Here is a 17,510-nt window from a genome sequence, read left to right as displayed (position 1 = left end):
GTGTGTATTTTAACTGCAGCATAACCTAGCCTGAACAGCAGTGTTCCATTGTTCCATTATGTGGCTAAGCCTTCATTTCTTTCACCAAACCCATGTTGAAGTTAGATTATACATTTTTAGAATATTTACAATTTTAATTGAAACACTAAATATTTAAAAATACTAAATTCAGCATGCTCACATGTTCATCTTTGCTCACTTTTCCAGTTATTTTCTTAGGATAAATTCTTAGAAGTGGGGATTGCTAGGTCAAAGAATAGGGCATAGTGTCAGTTTTTTATTCTTACTGCTAATATCCTCACACTATTGCCAATGCTTGAATTTATTCCTTTGAATAGGCAATAAAAAGGCCTATGTCAGTGTCTTAATTTATGAAGCTCCACTTGATTAATTTACACTGAGAATTCTGTCTGCCATGCAGATCTGGGTTTCTGTAGGACGGTCTAGATAGAACCCAGGTCGTCACTGGAAGGCTGCTTAGCAGACAAGATGCAGAGGAAGACAGGTTGGCTGGAATGACTTTGATGCCGCCACGACGACCTGATGTGCTCATCACCAAGGGTGCTGGTGAGTGGGCTGGTTTCTTCTCACTTGGAAAGTGAAAACACACCAGCAAGTTCTAGATTTCACCTAGCTTACTATCCATTTGTGAAAACACTCTCAGGTGGGTGATGAAGTGCAGTCATGCGCCACATAATGACATTTTGGTCAACTACTGATCGCATATATGACAGTGGTCCCATAAGATTAGTACCATGTAGCCTAGGTGTGTAGTAGGCTATACCATCTAGATTTGTGTATAAGTGGACTCTGATGTTCACACAACAACGAAATCAGCTAGTGAAGCATTTCTCAGAACACGTCCCGTTGTAAAGCAGCACATGACTGTACTTGAGTTACAATTTCCTTTCCCATCCATCACTCTTCAGTCCCTGAGGCTCCTTGACTATACTTAGCTCTCTCTCTAAATCTTTTCACTACATGGACAAACCATCCTTTAGGAAGCTTATTCATAGTGACGTGTAGAGGGTCTCATGAAAGTTGAGTAACACATTCTTGACTAGAGTCTCGTCATTTGTATTATAGAAATAGAGCCTGAGAGAGAACTTCCCTGTCAAACCCAAGTGGAAAACGGAAGGTTGAAGCTCTGGTCCTTCTGACATCTCAAAGCCCATGCTCCTTTCTCTTGTACCCCATCTGGCTCTTTTGTATTTGAAGAAATTTTAGATGCTGAATTTGACATTCTGGATAAAGATAATGTAATAGACATTTCTTTACTCCATTAGCAAGGGCAGAATGGCATATTTTCCCACACCCTAGTGTTAAGATCAAGAGGGCATTAGAACTTTATTCGCCATTCTTTGTTCCTGGAATCATGAATCAATGGTGGCACTGAGAGGTAGCTTCTGTGATGACGTTATAATGTCAAATTTATTTTTATAAATATAAAAATATTATATAATGCAAATTTATTGCAAAATGGGTTCATTTCCCATACACTCTAAAGAGCGATGATCTTTAACCTGTGTTTTATGATATTCTACCTCTAAGTCATTTTGAAACTTACAAAATTCCTTCTAAAAAGTACATTTTATTTTTGTCTGAAATAACGTTAATGCAAGCAAAGAATGTAGAGGTGCCCCCAAATCAAGCCAATGAATTTGAAAGAACATAGGAATCACCCTTCTAAAGTAAGGCTGTTAATTGTGAAATTCTTAAGGGACTTTCATTTAAAGCTGCCCCCCCAAACGGGGATTCTCATTTTTTCCTATAAGTTTTAAGAATAGCCAATAGCCACCAGGGGAAAGGTAGGGTGGGGGGGTGGGCACAAAGGGTGAAGTGGTGCACCTACAACACGAATGACAAACATTAATGTACAACTGAAATTTCACAAGATTGTAACCTATCATTAACTCAATAAAAAAAATAGCCAATAGCCTGTAGGCTCTATCATGAAAATCAAACCCAACTAATAAAGTCACAAAAGCACCACATGATTTTAATATTTCAGAATTCCAGGTATCATTCACTTATTAAATGTCATATTCTTTTGACAAGATAATGGCAAACATCAGATATTTCAATAGCTGTAGATTGTTTCAGTTCACTTTGTGATATCAAAATTTGTTTGATTGCACAATTTGTTGAATTCAAGATACCTGAAGTCACAGAAAGGAAAATTATTTTTGAACAGCTGCAAGTTTATTTAAACGACTCTTCTGGACCCACCGCATGCGTTAACCCACTTTAAGTCACATCGCGAGGCTGAGTCATGTGTGGTAATGGCCCGATGACATGCTCTGTTCTCACCAGGGTTCCTCTTGAAGGCTTTATGAACCCTTTGCTTCTCGAAAGCTTTTCTGTGTTTCATTCATTTATTCAACAGATTGGAGAGCAAACTTAGGCACGTTTCTTCCCATCCTTTGAAAATGCCACATCAGGCTAAAGATGTAAAAGAAAAAGTTGTGTTACGTGCACTTCCTGGAGCTGTTACCTGGAGTTAGAGGAACTCATTGGAGAGCCACTTCTGTCAATACGTAGGAACATCTGGTTGAATTAACCCAGTGTGGTATTAAAAAGAGGAAGAAACGGAGAGGAAAAAGCATATGGTCAAACAGAAATTTGTTCGTTTCTGGGTTTACTCGTGTAAAAACAACTTAGTCAAGTGATTTGGGGGGCACTTTATTTCAAAGTTAACATGCTTTCTTATATGGTCCCTTTTCACCATTCAGCTGCTCTTAACCACGGTCCAGTCCACTGTCTTCTGGATTATTCCAGCAGCCTCCTAACCGGTCTCCCTGATCGTGCCCCTGCCCTGTCAGCCTGTTCTCAACACACCTGTTGAAATGTGACTCAGATCATGCCACTCCTGCACTCTAAACCCTCCCAGCTCCCATCCCATTCCCAGTAGAAAGCCTAGGTTCTGAAACGGTCTCGCGTAATCTCTCTGACATCTCCTGTGCTCTCCTTGCTTCCTCCTGTCTAGCCACAGTCCTTGTTTTCTTCCCTCTGACTTCAGTGGGAACAGGGAATCTGTTCACAACAGCATTGAGCTCAGTGCCAGGCACATAGTAAGCACTTAATAAATAATGATGCTTGTATGTGTATAACTTGGGTGCTGTGTGCGCAAACGAAAAGGAAATTATGTGAGTTTTCTTAGGGAGTGAGTCTGTAGTGAAGCAGTTTGGAGAGACTGTTCCCCTGCCATCAGTCCTACCATCCCTCCCACCTGCCAAGCTGCCGTTAGAATTTCCAGAGGCTGAAAGGAGCAGTTGGAGGAAAGTGTCCAGAGGCTATAGAGGATAAGATGGGGGATATACTGAAGTATTTCCTCTTTTTATAAACGTCAAACGCTGGTTCTGAGTGTCTGATCATCATACGACTTACTTTAAATCAACCCCACTTTGCAGCTTCGTGTTTGATGGGTGTGGTGATGTTAAAATATTTCTGCAAATTCTTAGACCCTCTTATCGAGTGTTGGAATTTATGTCCAACCTTAGTGACTCACTAATAGAATGTGGCAGAAGTGGCACTGTGCACTGTCTGAGCCTCCATCGGAAAATGCCATGCAGCTCCCACGGGGTTCTCTGCAGGGAAACCAGCCACCTGAGACCATCAGGTGTTCTGGTCGGCAGCTGAGCTGAGCCACCAGCTGACATCCAGCATTAACTGCCAGCCTTGTGAGTGTGCCATCTTGGATGTCCAGCCCAGTTGAGCTTTCAAATGGCTGCAGATCCAGCTGACAACTGACTGCAGCAGCATGAGAGGCCCCAACTGAGGGCTGACCCACAAAACTGTGAACAAAATAAAACGTTGTTTTAAGTTACTAAGTTGTGGAGTGATTTGTTACACAGCAATAGTAACCTGAACAATGGGCCGCTGGACTCTTAATTCTTCATCTGGGTGTCACAGGGCAGAGCACCCCCATCCCCACCCCAAGCAAGAGGAGTGCTGCGGACACAAAGCAACATAGTCCAGATGAGGAGCTTCCTCAGAAACAAGTTGAGTTTTTTTCCATAAGGGCACTCTAGGAGCCTATAGCTAATTGGTTATGGTCTTCATTATTTTTCTTCAGACTTCACGTTCCTACCCTCCAAGCCCAGCCCAGCCCCCTACCTCCATCAAATTTTTCTTTGAGATTTTCCTTTTGGCCACATTGTATTTGGTTTTAGACTAACCAAATTCTGATTTTTTTATTGGCCATAGTTAATGGTGCTCAATTTTTAAAATTTGGTTGTTTTTGGTGAGGAAGATTGTCCCTCTATTTTGTATATGGGACACTGCCACAGCATGGCTTGATGAGTAGTGTGTAGATCCATACCCAGGATCCGAACCTGCGAACCTGGGGCTGCCAAAGTGGAGCACGCTAACTTAACCACTACGCCACCGGCCTGGCCCCATCAATTTTTTACTTTTAAGAAAATTTTTAGGTTTCTTTTTTTATTGAGATCACATTGCTCAGCCTGGTTTTATATAACATTATATAGATTTCAGATGTACGTCATTATATTTCAACTTCTGTATAGAGAGTCTACTGTGTTCACCACCAAGTCTAGTTGCCATCTGTCACCTACACATGTACCCCTTATTTTGCCCTCCCTCCCAAGAGTGCTCAATTTTTTCAGTGTTTTTGCCCATTAGGTAAGTGCAAGTTATGCACTATAGTTAAGGCCTGGAGGGTTCTGAACTGTGGAATTTTCAGTTTTCCAAGCACTGAAACGTAACTATACTGTATATGATGTATGTGGTACCATATACATTGTGCTTTTATTGACTTAACACCATTCGTTGAAAAAATATTGAGCGTCTATCACGTATAGGTACTATTGTAGGTTCTTGAAAAAACAGTGAACAAAACAAAGGTCTCTGCTTTCATGGAGTTCATAGTCTTGCAGAGGGAGACAGACAGTAAATGATACACCTAATAAATAGGTCAATTATACAGTATGTTAGAAGGTAACAGATGCTATGGAGAAAAGAAAAAGAGCAGGTTGTCAGTTTGCCAACCTAGGTGTGTGAGTTAACTAGAATTCCTCTGTATCTTTGCTGCGCCGACTTTGGAACCATTTTATTTTTGACATCTGGATTCATGAGGGTGCCAGATGAGGTGTTAATTAGGAATGCCTGATACATTTTTACATCCTGCTAGAATTCTATTATATGGAGATATTCATTAGAAGGAGGAAATTGGTGAAATGTGGAAATGTTAGCAGCGTAGTTAGTGCTGCATAAATGGCTCCGCCTGCTGGAATGTTCAGGCCTAGGGAAGGTGCGGGGGTGGGGAACTATTCAGGAATAGTTATCAACCGAGAAGAGGGGGCTGCAGACATTTTATACCCCCAGTGTGGAATCGCCATTCCAAATATCCCATTTTAGATGAACGAAGGGTCCACGGATACCATCATCGTGACTAAGTGGTAGCACACTGTTTGGCCTGTAGGGGGCGTGCAAGACTCCAACTGCTCCAGGCTGCCTCAGGGTTTTTTAATCTTGGTTTCCCATTTCCAATTACAATTTAAATTAAATGGAAGCTTGTTCACCTTCAGTCACTTTCTGGTTTCCTTAAATGGTGCAGAACTTATGGAGGCACACACTCTCAGGGTCCTGCACGTGCAGGATGGATACTTAGCATGACCTTGAGTCCTTAAATTTTCTGCTCTCAGAGCCTCACTAATCCCAATGCTGAGTCACATTACCCTAATCCTTTTAGTATTTACCATCATCTGAAACTATCGTCTATATTTATTTACCAAGGTATTGTTATTTACCTTTCCCATTGGACAATAAGCTCAGTGAAAATATAAACTCTTTGTCAAAGGCAGGGACTGCTTATCCAGCAGGATTAGGAGGCACAGCACTTTTAGGTCCAGGGTACTTAGGGGCCCGCAAAAACGTTTTCATCGCAACTTCTAAAATCAGAAGAAAAAAGTGAATATAATAAAAATGAATAAATAATCATGGATCTAGCCTGGATTATATTTGTCTTTATACCAATGTAGCCATAAAATATAATATTTAAAGTATTTTTGGGGGGAAAGGGAACCACGATGGCAAAGTGGCCTGGAGCCCACAGAAGTCATAATGCAGCCCAGCTGGGACTGTGCCTGGCACAAGGCAGGTGCTGGGGAAATCACTGTCACATGAATGAGCCTGTGAAAGGAACGTTCAACCAAGATAGAAATTGGGAGTTGAGTCAAGAGAAGTTGGAAACAGAGTTTTACCACTGAAGGTCTCCCATTTCTAAGGATTGTTACTTCTAATTTTAATTTTTAATCTAGATTGAAAGAAATGCCAAAGACTCTAATCCGTCCCACGTTCCTGGATGGGCTTTACAACCCGCTGTCTACGTGATTGACAAACACCGCAAGGACACTCTGCATAGACCAGCCAGCGTTCTTGCTGAAATGGAAGCCCATTTTTTTTCTGCCTTTAAAGAAAATAAGTGGTTATTGTTCTGCCTTCAGTGGCCTTTCATTTATCTAAAAAGTTGCCTACTGTCTTCTCTTCGCTAATTCAAGTTGCCCAAGTTTTAATTTAAATCCTTTATTTATGCTCATCAGGAAACACCGTAGGTGAATCTCAGGGAATTCTAGAACACCGTGCCGAAGTGTTAAATGGATCACAGCGTTTCACATCTCAAGTCCCAGTAGTAGGAAATTCACATAGTTTATTTCAAAGAATGGACAGAATCACCTCTTGGGACTGATGATAAATACAGTGGGTAAATTCACAAAATTTAGTTTCTGTTGTTACAGGTGACAGTCCTTTTATAGGCATCTAACTTTGTTTTGGGAAGGGGAGGCAGGGTGGTGTAGTGGTTAGGAGTGCAGACTGATGCCTCCATGCCTGGGCTTGAATCTCAGCCGTGTCACTTACTGACTGTGTGATCTTGGACAAGTTACTTAACGTCTCTGAGCCTTAGTTTCCTTATCTTTAAAGAGAAGGTTATGGTGGTACCTACATCATTGAGAGGTTGTTCCGGCCAAATCAATTAATCCATGTAAAAGTGGTAGGGGGCCGGCCCTGTGGCTGAGTGGTTAAGTTCGCACGCTCTGCTTCAGTGGCCCAGGGTTTTGCTGGTTCAGAACCTGGGCGCGGACATGGCACCACTCGTCAGGCCACGCTGAAGCGGCGTCCTACATGCCACAACTAGAAGGACCCACAACTGAAAATATACAACTATTTACTGGGGGGATTTGGGGGAGAAAAAGCAGGGGGAGAAAAAAGGAAGATTGGCGATAGTTGTTAGCTCAGGTGCCAATCTTTAAAAAAAAAACTGTTTAGAATGGTACAGATTCAAAATTCAGCTTGTTAAGCCTTTGTAAATTAAAATAAATACCACTCCTATCTAGAAATGGAAAGGCTTTATACTACTCAGGGAAGCAAAATTTAGATTAATACCAACATTATTTGCAAGTTCTCATAAAATATAAACATCGTCATTCTTAAATTCCTTCTATCTGTTTCTTATATTCCCAAAGATTAGCCGCAGTCAAGGTTTCTATCAGATTATGTAAGAGACGCCGTTAAAACAGGATCTATTTTCATTAGAATTAAAATTTAAAAAGAAGATTTTGAGTTATTATTTCCACAGAGTATGTTTTGATTCATTTTTTTCCATTTTTAATTTATATTTTGGTTTTGTAATACATTCACATGGCTCAATACTCGTAAATATGAGTGATAGATATTGATTTTAATTAGGTTTATAATTTAACTCCATGGCTTAAAACTATTATGACATCATTTTACTCATAAATGTAATTTTAAACTAAAATATTTCAAGTTTCCATTTTTATTTCAGATGAATTAAAAACGAAAACATAACCACCTCCTCTCCCAAGATATGAAAGCTTCCTTCATTCTTTCCTTCCCCCTCGTTCCCCGCCAAACCAACCTTCTTTAGTCTGGCATAGTATTGCTAATTGGTTATTAGAGAAAAGAACAAGGAATAGTCCAGTTTTCAATGATTTTCCAGTGACTTTCACCCCAAGTAAAAATTACTTCAGTGGCCCTTTGTCTTTAGAATAATTATCTTTTTAAAAAATAGAAAATCTATTATGGAAGTAAGTTTTTCAAGACAAATGGTTTCGGTGTATTTGTCAACATTCTAGCATCATTTTAAAAAATTGCAATCATCTGGGACATGAATAAGACTGTTGAATTTGTCCTGGTCCTCAATTATCAGCAATTGAGAATGCTGCCAACTGCTTTTTTCGTAACTTTTTATTTTGACACTTCAGACTTACAAAAAGTCGCAAGGATAGTACAAAATTCCTATGTACCCTCCCCAATTCTCCAGCTGTTAATATTTTACCAACTGTCATGAATACCCTATAAATACTCTATTACTCTTCAGATTTTCACCCACTAGTTTTAGCATCCATTGGTGATTCTTGCTTAATGATTTTCTTGGTATTCACCAGGATCACTTCTTTATTTTCTGATTCCAGCATTCCTTCTACATTGTTTACTGCTTTCTACTGTAAGGAGAGCTTTTCTGTTCCCTCATCCGTTTGCTTGTTTCTTTATTTAGAAATCAATCCATGTAGACTCATGAACTCTTACTTTAATCAATAGGTTATACTCCTTTACCATCAATATTTATTTTTTTGTTCAAATTATTTCAGATTTTTCCAGCGGGAGCCCCTGCAAGCAGGCTCTTGTCCTCTTGACATGTTGCTATCATTCTTTGAACACTTCCTTATTTTCTGGCACAAGACTTTCTGGGCTTTTCTGGCACTTTCCCCATGTCAGCCCTGGTATCTGCCATTTCTTCAAAAGGCTTTGGTTCTTTTCGTGGTAAGTAGAAACAAGATCGGAGTTTTAGGTGCGCTCATTGCTTCTGGGGCATCACAGCTTTTAGGACTTCTCACTAGAGAGGGCATAGGAAATAGATGTTATGTCCAACACACATGTAGATACATTCACACCTATGTATACCTACACACCTACACACACCTTTATCTATTTCTCTACCTCTATCATGCATTCTTAATAACTCCAGTTCCAATCTGATGCCACATGGTTCATCCACTCTTTCCACATTTATAACTCCCTTCTGTGACAGTGAGAGCCCTGTCTCCCATTACCCATAATACATTTACTTATTTGTTGAATCCTAGAATATACAGGAATAGTTTAGAATTCCTAATCCATGCCTCTGAAGCAGAAGGAGGAGGAGGAGGAAGAGAAGAGGAAGAAGTTGTTTCCTAATTAGGGTGCATTATTTAAGAGTTATTTATCTTTAACCTGAGGGAATATAGTCCAAAAACTATACCCTGCAGATTTTGGATTTGTCAGCATAATTGCATGCACCAAGTCCTTCAAATAAACATTCCTCTCTCTCTATACACACACCCTGCTGGTTCTGTTTCTCTGGAGAACCTTGGCTAATACAGTTGTGAAACATTAACCTGGAGCCAAATGTTGGAACGGGACCCAAAGCTATACTTATACTCCCTCAGCTCCACTCCTTCTGTTCTGTCCACTCCTGTTCCACCCACCCTCCATAGGTACAAAATCTGATAATGCCTGGCTTATGTTCCTTTGGCTCAATTAGTAGATGCATGTGTATTTTCTTGTTCCTTTTTTCTTACACAAAGGTGGCGTCCTGTAGATACCCTTTTGCACTTTGTTTTCTTCATTTAACAGTATAGACATTCTGGGAACCACCACATCCGTCACAGAGATCCGTCTCATTCATTCAAAGCGCTGCATAGTGTGGTTGCCCCGAGGCTTATTTAACTACCTCCTATGCGTGGCCTACGAGCGGTTTCCTATATTTTGCAATTACCAACAATGCTGCTGTGATTAGCTTTGTTTATGTATATTTTTGGATCACTGGAGGTGTATCTTCATGTGAGTTCTTAGCTGTGGAATTGAAGCACATATATAGTTTTGCTAGATGTTGTCAAATTACCCTGCCTAAGGCTGGAACCAGTTTGCTTTCCCACAGCGATGTATGGAAAAATCTGTTCCCCACAGCCTGCCAACAGGGGATGTTGTCACACTGTTTAATTTTTCTTGGCCCAAAGGTAAGCAATCTCTAGTTTTAACTTGCATTTCTCAGGTTGAACATCTTTTCATATGTTTAAGGTCCATTTAAAACATTGTGTGACATAGCAACAGAGATTGGATTGGTGGTTACCAGGGGGGAAGGGAGGAGGGCGAAAGGGTGATTAGGCACACGTGTGTGGTGATGGATTGTAATTAGCCTATGGGTGGTGAACATGATGTAATCTATGCAGAATTCGAAATATATTACGATGTACACCTGAAATTTATGTAATGCTATAAACCAATGTTACTGCAATAAAAAAATAAAACATTGTATGATGTCAATTATACCTCAATAAAAACCAAACAAAAAACCATTGTGTGTGTGTGTACATGTGTAAGAATTTGATTATTTATGTCTTTTGTTCATTTTTCTATCAGGTGTTTTGATCCTTCTGTCTTCCGTTCAGAGTTCTTTATAAGTTAGGGAAATTGCGCTTTACATATGGCATAGGTAGCAAATATTTTTTCCTCCAGTTTTTCATTTGTCTTTCGATTTACAGTGTTTTTTTCCTCCCATGAAATTAAAAAAGAATTTCTGCGTAGTCAAATTTATCAGTCTTTTCTTTTATTGATTCTGGCTATTGTTAGAAAGCCTCTTTCTATACACAGGTTAAAGAGGAGTTTATGTATGTTTTCTTCTAGTACTTGTATGATTTCTTTCTTCTTTCTTTTCTTCCTTCCTCCCGCCCTCCCTTCTTTCCTTTCTTTCTATTGTTTACATTTGCATTGATTCATGTGAAGTTTATTCTCATATATGGTGTGAGGTATGGACTAATTTTATCTTTTTCCAGATGGTAAATGTGTCACCCCAGCACCACTTATTAAACAGTTCATTTCGGGGCCAGCCCAGTGGTGTATCGGTTAAGTTCACACGCTCTGCTTTGGTGGCCCGGGGTTTGCCAGTTGGGATCCCAGGTGTGGACCTACACACTGCTTATCAAGCCATGCTGTGGAGGGGTCTCACACACAAAGTAGAAAAAGATGGGCATGGATGTTAGCTCAAGGCCAGTCTTCCTCAGCAAAAAGAGAAGGATTGGCAGCAATGTTAGCTCAGGGCTAATCTTCCTAAAAAAAAAAAAATTCATCTTTGCCTCAGCGATTTGAGATATCAGCTTTGTCACAAAGTTCCAAATGACCTTGGGTCTATTTATAGATGTTATAAGCCATTCCACTGGTCTGTTGACTCTTACAACAGTGCCACCTGCTTTAGTTATAAAGGCTTTATAACATGTGTTAATGTCTAGTAGCGCTGGTTCCATGGTGTAGCTCTTCTTTTTAAATGTTTCCTGACTTCTTACATGTTTATTTGTTCACATGAACTTTGTTTCTATTTGTCTAGCTCCATAAACAATGACTTGGTATTTTTATTAGCATAAGTTAATTTATGAATTAAATTTATGAAATAACTTAGAACTGATATCTTTATAAGGTTGAACAGTCCTATGCAAAACAGAGAATGTGTTTCCTTTTGTTCAAATCTACTTTTCTGTCATTTTGTGTTAAATTTTGCACATTTTGTGTTAAATTTATTCCCAAGTGGTGGTGGTTTTTTTTTCACTTTTGTTGATATGGTAAACAGGAGTTTCTCAACTATTATATTCTCTAACTTGTAATGTGTACATGAAGATTATTGTTTTTTTTGGTCTTTTGAAATTATATCCTGCTTCTTGACTGAATTCGTTTATTGTTTGACTTCTGAGTGCTTTTAAATAATTTTGTGTTTCCCTCTTGCCCCCAAAACTTGTTAGTCATCATAAAATCTGGACATCAGTGGTATAGTTGTAATGACTAATTTGAAGATCTTTTTCTGCCACATTTCAACCACAACTTGTGAAACTGGATAAATGAAACTTAAGAAATGTACATTTTAACATAGCATTCTCTCAAATCTTCATATTTAATTATGATAAAAATTGTAAAGTCCTAATTATGCAACAATGTTAAATCGTGGCTGCTATCTGGAAATGTGAGGTATACATCTTTCACATGGCTCCTTACAGATTTTTTAAGAAAAACTTTAACCATTGTTTACAAATACAAAGCAGATTATATTTGTGTGAATTTGAACCATTCAAAATTTTAGTAATGTATTGGGCAGAGGGTAGGGAGAAACCTTCATATATTTTTCAGATTTCACATTCCCAGAAGGCGGTAGACAAAGGTAGTTTAAAAAAAAAAAATCTAACCTTTTATGTGTTAGAATGTATTAACTAAGGATAGTACACAATTAAGCACCGAATTGTGTTGAAAACGCAAGTGCACATTTAGGAAAACTTGCCATAGTTTCGAAGCTTTCTGAGCTCCTATAATCATTTCAATTGCTTTTTAATCTCCCTATTTAAACTATTTATCTACATCCCAGTGAATGCAGTGGAAGCTTCTAATTAAGTGCATAGTGCTGGATTTATTTACACCAATTGCCTAAGTCTCGAAACCAAGTCACAGCAGGATCCAGAGGGGCAGTTACATCTCAGAAAATAAATACCATTACAGAATTTATCTCCATGTTTGCACAGAGTGTCTAGAAGTCAAATATTGAACAGAACATAAAAGAAGTGTGTGTACTTTGAGTAAGTCTTGAAGCTTAGCTCCTTTTTTTTGGCACCAGGGGCGTTATTAGAGTTAATTCATTGAAAAAAAAGTCTCAATATATTCTTGTAGGTATTTCTGGTGAAATGAAGAAAAATTGGGTTATTGCTTAGAGCCAGTTGGTGATTTTGATAAAGTCAAATTAAATTAAATTAGATTAAAATTAAATTAGAGCCTTGAAGAACCAGAGTGTCAAAGAGAATAAATATTGATTCATTTGTTCATTTATTTATTCATTCAAATATCCTCTTCACATTTCTAGGTTCTGGCACTGGTTTAAGCAAAACACTAGGAATATAGCAATAAACAAAGTAAACAAAAATAAACAAAATAAACACGTGAAACTCTGTCCTCCTTGACATTATACTACATGATGATGGAATGAAATAGAGGAATGGTTAGCTGAAATGTTGGTGTCCAAGAACTATCAATAATCTGTCTGGACCTTAAGTAAAGTTCCAGGGTCTTTTGGGCAATATCCGTGGTTTAACAGGAAGGAAAGTCCATCCTCTTGGAACTACAAGTTTAAAGTAGCTTATGTAGGGGAGGAAGACATTTCTTCTACCTGCTCTGGGTCCTTCTGGCTGGAGAATGAATTAAATTCACATGAGACAGAATAGCAGGAGAAAATTAAACAAAGCTTTATACATCATCTGTATACATCATCTTACAGAGGTCAGGCAAGCTGAGCAACTCGCCAAAATGGCTGAAGCCCCCACCTTAAATATCATATTCAGCTAAAGACAAAGGAGGATGTTGGAGGTGGGAGGAGTCAGTTACACGAGGTTACCAGAAACAGGAATAAGATTATTATGCAGATTTAAGTCCTTGCATTCTGTATTGATAGGAGTTTCTAGAGATAAGGTCATCTCCTCTTCTTCCTGGTACAGAGAGGGAGACAACTTTACAGATGGAGATTTCCTTTACAATGTAAATGTCTCCTAACAAAGGGCAAGCAAGTTCCACTCCTCAGAGCCTCCTTCCCCTCTGCAGTTTATTAAAAGTAACCAGCCCCAAATAATCCTCATGACAAAGAGACATCTCTTGGGGTGGCCAATGCTGGTCCCCCACACTGAAAAGTGCCCAAGAGAGCACTGAATCCAATCCCCCACCGCTTCCATGACCTGAGACATGGTGATGTTAGCAACTTGACCACCATGTCAAAGGCAAGGCAAAGGCAAGACTTGAACCCAGATCTCCAATTCTCATCACAGGCTCCTGGGACTTCAGAATTGAAAAGGCCCCTGGACAGAATACAGTCCAAACTTATTACTTTCACAGATGATAACACTCAGGCTCAGGGAGGTTGAGAGATGGTTCATCACTGGCCCTACTTCTTAGCTCCGGTGAATTTCAGCTGACTTTCTTGTTTCTTAAATTGTATTTGGAGAGGTGGTAACCAATTATAGGATAAATAAAGTTCCTAAGAATGGTCCTGGTGCATAAAGGACATTTTCCACTCTCATCCTTAATTTTCTTTAGATAAGAGAAAAAGGGTTCATACTAGTAGCTATTACTCACAATGAACACAGGGGGTCTCCACTGCCATGTCTTGGCCTGACATTAGCTCAATCTTCCCTGAAAGCCTTATTACACCTAATTCTCGGAAGTCTAGTCTTATGACAGGGATTAAAAAAAATGGTTATTTACTGCTCTGGGAGCTCCATTTCACCAGGAATCAAACTTTGAGCTAATATTCACACTCTCATTTTGTCAGGAAGTGTAGGTTTGATGTGAGAGGTACTATCTAGGCAAATGTTCAACGATCAATAAATGGGAGCGATGAAAAAATGTGGAACACTGGCCCAGCCCCGTGGCTGAGTGGTTAAGTTCACATGCTCCACTTAGGCAGCCCAGGGTTTCGCTGGTTCAGATCCTGGGCGTGGACCCAGCACCACTCATCAGGCCATGCTGAGGCGGCGTCCCACATAGCACAACCAGAAGGACCTAGAACTAGAATATACAACCATGTACTGGGGGGCTTTGGGGAGAAGAAGAAGAAGAAGAAAAAGAAGATTGCCAACAGATGTTAGCTTGAAAAAAAATATGTGGAACATAATAACATTCCAAGAAAACTGATTTCCTGTCCTGTAGGAGGCCTTGGGTAAGCTAACAGCTCTGCTCCCAAGACGTCAGTTGGTGACACCATGGAAAAAAGGATTCACACAGAGAGGGGAGTGTGGAATAGGGGTTCTGTCCATGAATTCTTTAATCATGGGAACTAACGCGATTTGGGTGCCACTTTGCCCAGAAAGCTAAAAGAAAGAATTTTATTTTTCTTTTTTAGGGAGATTAGCCCTGAGCTAACATCTGCTGCCAATCCTCCTCTTTTTGCTGAGGAAGACTGGCCCTGAGCTAACATCGTGCCCATCTTCCTCTATTTTATGTGGGACGCCTTCCACAGCATGGCTTGCCAAGTGGTGCGATGTCTGCAGCCAGGATCTGGACTAGCAAACCCCGGGCTGCCAAGAAGCGGAACGTGAGCACTTAACTACTGCACCACCAGGCCAGCCCCTGTCTTTCTAATAAATTCACAGGTCTTTACCAGAGCCCACAGGCCTGCCTCACCTGGGACCACGACCTTCTCCGACTGCTCTGCTCCTTCTGCGTTCCATCCCCACCTGCCTTCATTCAGTTCCTCCAAGCATTCACCTGTCCTCTCCCATCCCCTTCACCTGGCTGGTCCCCTTTCAGCCTTCAGATTAAATGTCTCTTCCTTGGAGAGTCTCTCGCTTTATTCCCCCTCTAGGTACATTCCTATTATTCTCTGTCACTGGCCCCTGATTTCATCCATCATGAACTCATCACAGTTTCCGATTGTACTGTTTTTGTTGGTGTATCAGTTGACTGTCGGCCCCTCACTAAATTACAGGCTGACCTAGGGCAGGGGTACTGCCTGTTTCACTCACAGTGCATATGCACCTAGCACAGTGCTTTGTACATAGGAGACAATGCAGAATGGCTTCCTTGGGCTTAGGAAAGAAATAAATAATGGCGAATGGATGTGTGCTGTGAATAAGGGAAGTGGGTCTGGAGTCTTCACAAGCTGCGAGTTCTGCGAGTTCTCTAATCATTTATTTTAAAAAGTGAGGGGGGCCAGCACTGGTTAAGTGCACACGTTCTGCTTTGGCGGCCCGGGGTTCGCCAGTTTGGATCCTGGGTATGGACATGGCACCGCTTGGCAAGCCATGCTGTGGCAGGCATCGCATATACAAAGTAGTGGAAGATGGGCATGGATGTTAGCTCAGGGCCAGTCTTCCCTCAGCAAAAAGAGGAGGATTGGCAGCAGATGTTAGCTCAGGGCTAATCTTCCTCAAAAAAAAAAAAAAAGTGAGGGATATCCTTGGCCTTGACTTTGGGGTTCTCTACTTGGCAGCTCTCAGAGAGAGCTTCTAATGAGTGAGTGTTTGGGACTAACTTGAATGGAAAAATAACTGACTTCCGGGCCTGGGGCCCGTGCGTGGTGCCAGGGGCAGAGAGGGAGAGCTCAGAATTCCCACTCTTCTCATGATCTTGGGGGAGATGTAGTCTGAGCCAGATCTTTGTTTTTGCCAAAGAAAGAGGTTCACAAACTTTAGTATCAACAAGAACAGTTAACTATTATTAAGTGCTTGCTATGTACCAGGTACCATGCTAAACGCTTCTCATGTGTCATTATTGTCATTAATCCTCACAAGAAAACTATGAGTTGTGTGCTAATGTTGTCTCCATTTACAGAAGAGGAAACTGAGGCACAGAGAAGTTAGGCATTCAGTCCAAGGTTGCAGAGCTAACAACTAGTGAGGCCAGGAGTAAAATCAAAGCCTTGGAGCAGAATCTGAGCTCGCAACTACTTCACTATAAGCCTTGAACAGACCTCCTGCATCAGCGTTTCCCCGGGCAGGGCTGGGCACTCTTACCTTCAGCATGTTCCCTCCGTGCAGCTAAAATTTGAGGTCCACTGGCTCTAGAGAGACGGGCCGGAGTTCTCGTGGCTTCCCACGGCCTCAGCAGGACTTTTCTCATTGGTGATGGGTTGGCCCTTCTCCTCAGTGAGACTCTGACCTGTGGCCAGGGTGGGGACTCCAGACCTCAGGCTGGAGGAGGAGGTGTGAACGCTGCATGCAGGTCAGGGAACCCGCTTCAGAAACTTACAAACGCTCAAAGGTTTGGCTGGAATAAATGCAGCTGCTGAGCTGGGAACGAAGAGGACAAGAACAAAGGAAAGCTTGACATCTGGACAATACGTGCGGGGGGCTGACAGGTATCCCTCATGGAAAGATAATGGACTTTGGAGCCAAGGTCACCCACATCTGAATGCCAGCTCTGCACTTCACTAGGAGGCGATCTTAACAAGTTCCTTAACCATTCTGAGTTTTGTTTCTCTCATCTACAAGAGAGATAAAAACTTATACAGAACAGCTGGAGCGATTTCGGTACTTCCTAAAATGTGCAACTAGAGAGGAAACAAGCATGGACCAAGTGTGACCAGAGACAAAACCATGTGACTGGAGAGGAAAAGAATGTGGTTTAAGAAAACAGATGAAGAGGGGGATGAGCCGGCCCAGAAAACCTCCCTGGTGAAGGAATTCTTGGCAGTTGTTTGCATCGCCCAAGTCGTAAAACACTAGATCAAAAGGGCAGAATGTTTGTTTTAAAGATAAGATTAACAGCCAGTATTGATTACCTATTAACACCGTTTTAAGAATACAGAGCCATACTAGAAAAAAGGCAACATGTAACTAGAGATTTAGGATGGCATAATATTACAAGGACAGAAATGAGAAAGCAAGGACCTGATCTCTTTCGACAGAAGAGGAGAAAATATTCTTTCACACAAATTTCTGAATGTAGGGGACAGCTTGCTGACATTTTCTCAT

The sequence above is a fragment of the Equus caballus genome, chromosome 6, assembly GCF_041296265.1.
Source record: "Equus caballus isolate H_3958 breed thoroughbred chromosome 6, TB-T2T, whole genome shotgun sequence".
Classification (NCBI taxonomy): Eukaryota; Metazoa; Chordata; class Mammalia; order Perissodactyla; family Equidae; genus Equus; species Equus caballus.
This window is presented reverse-complemented; position numbering follows the sequence as displayed.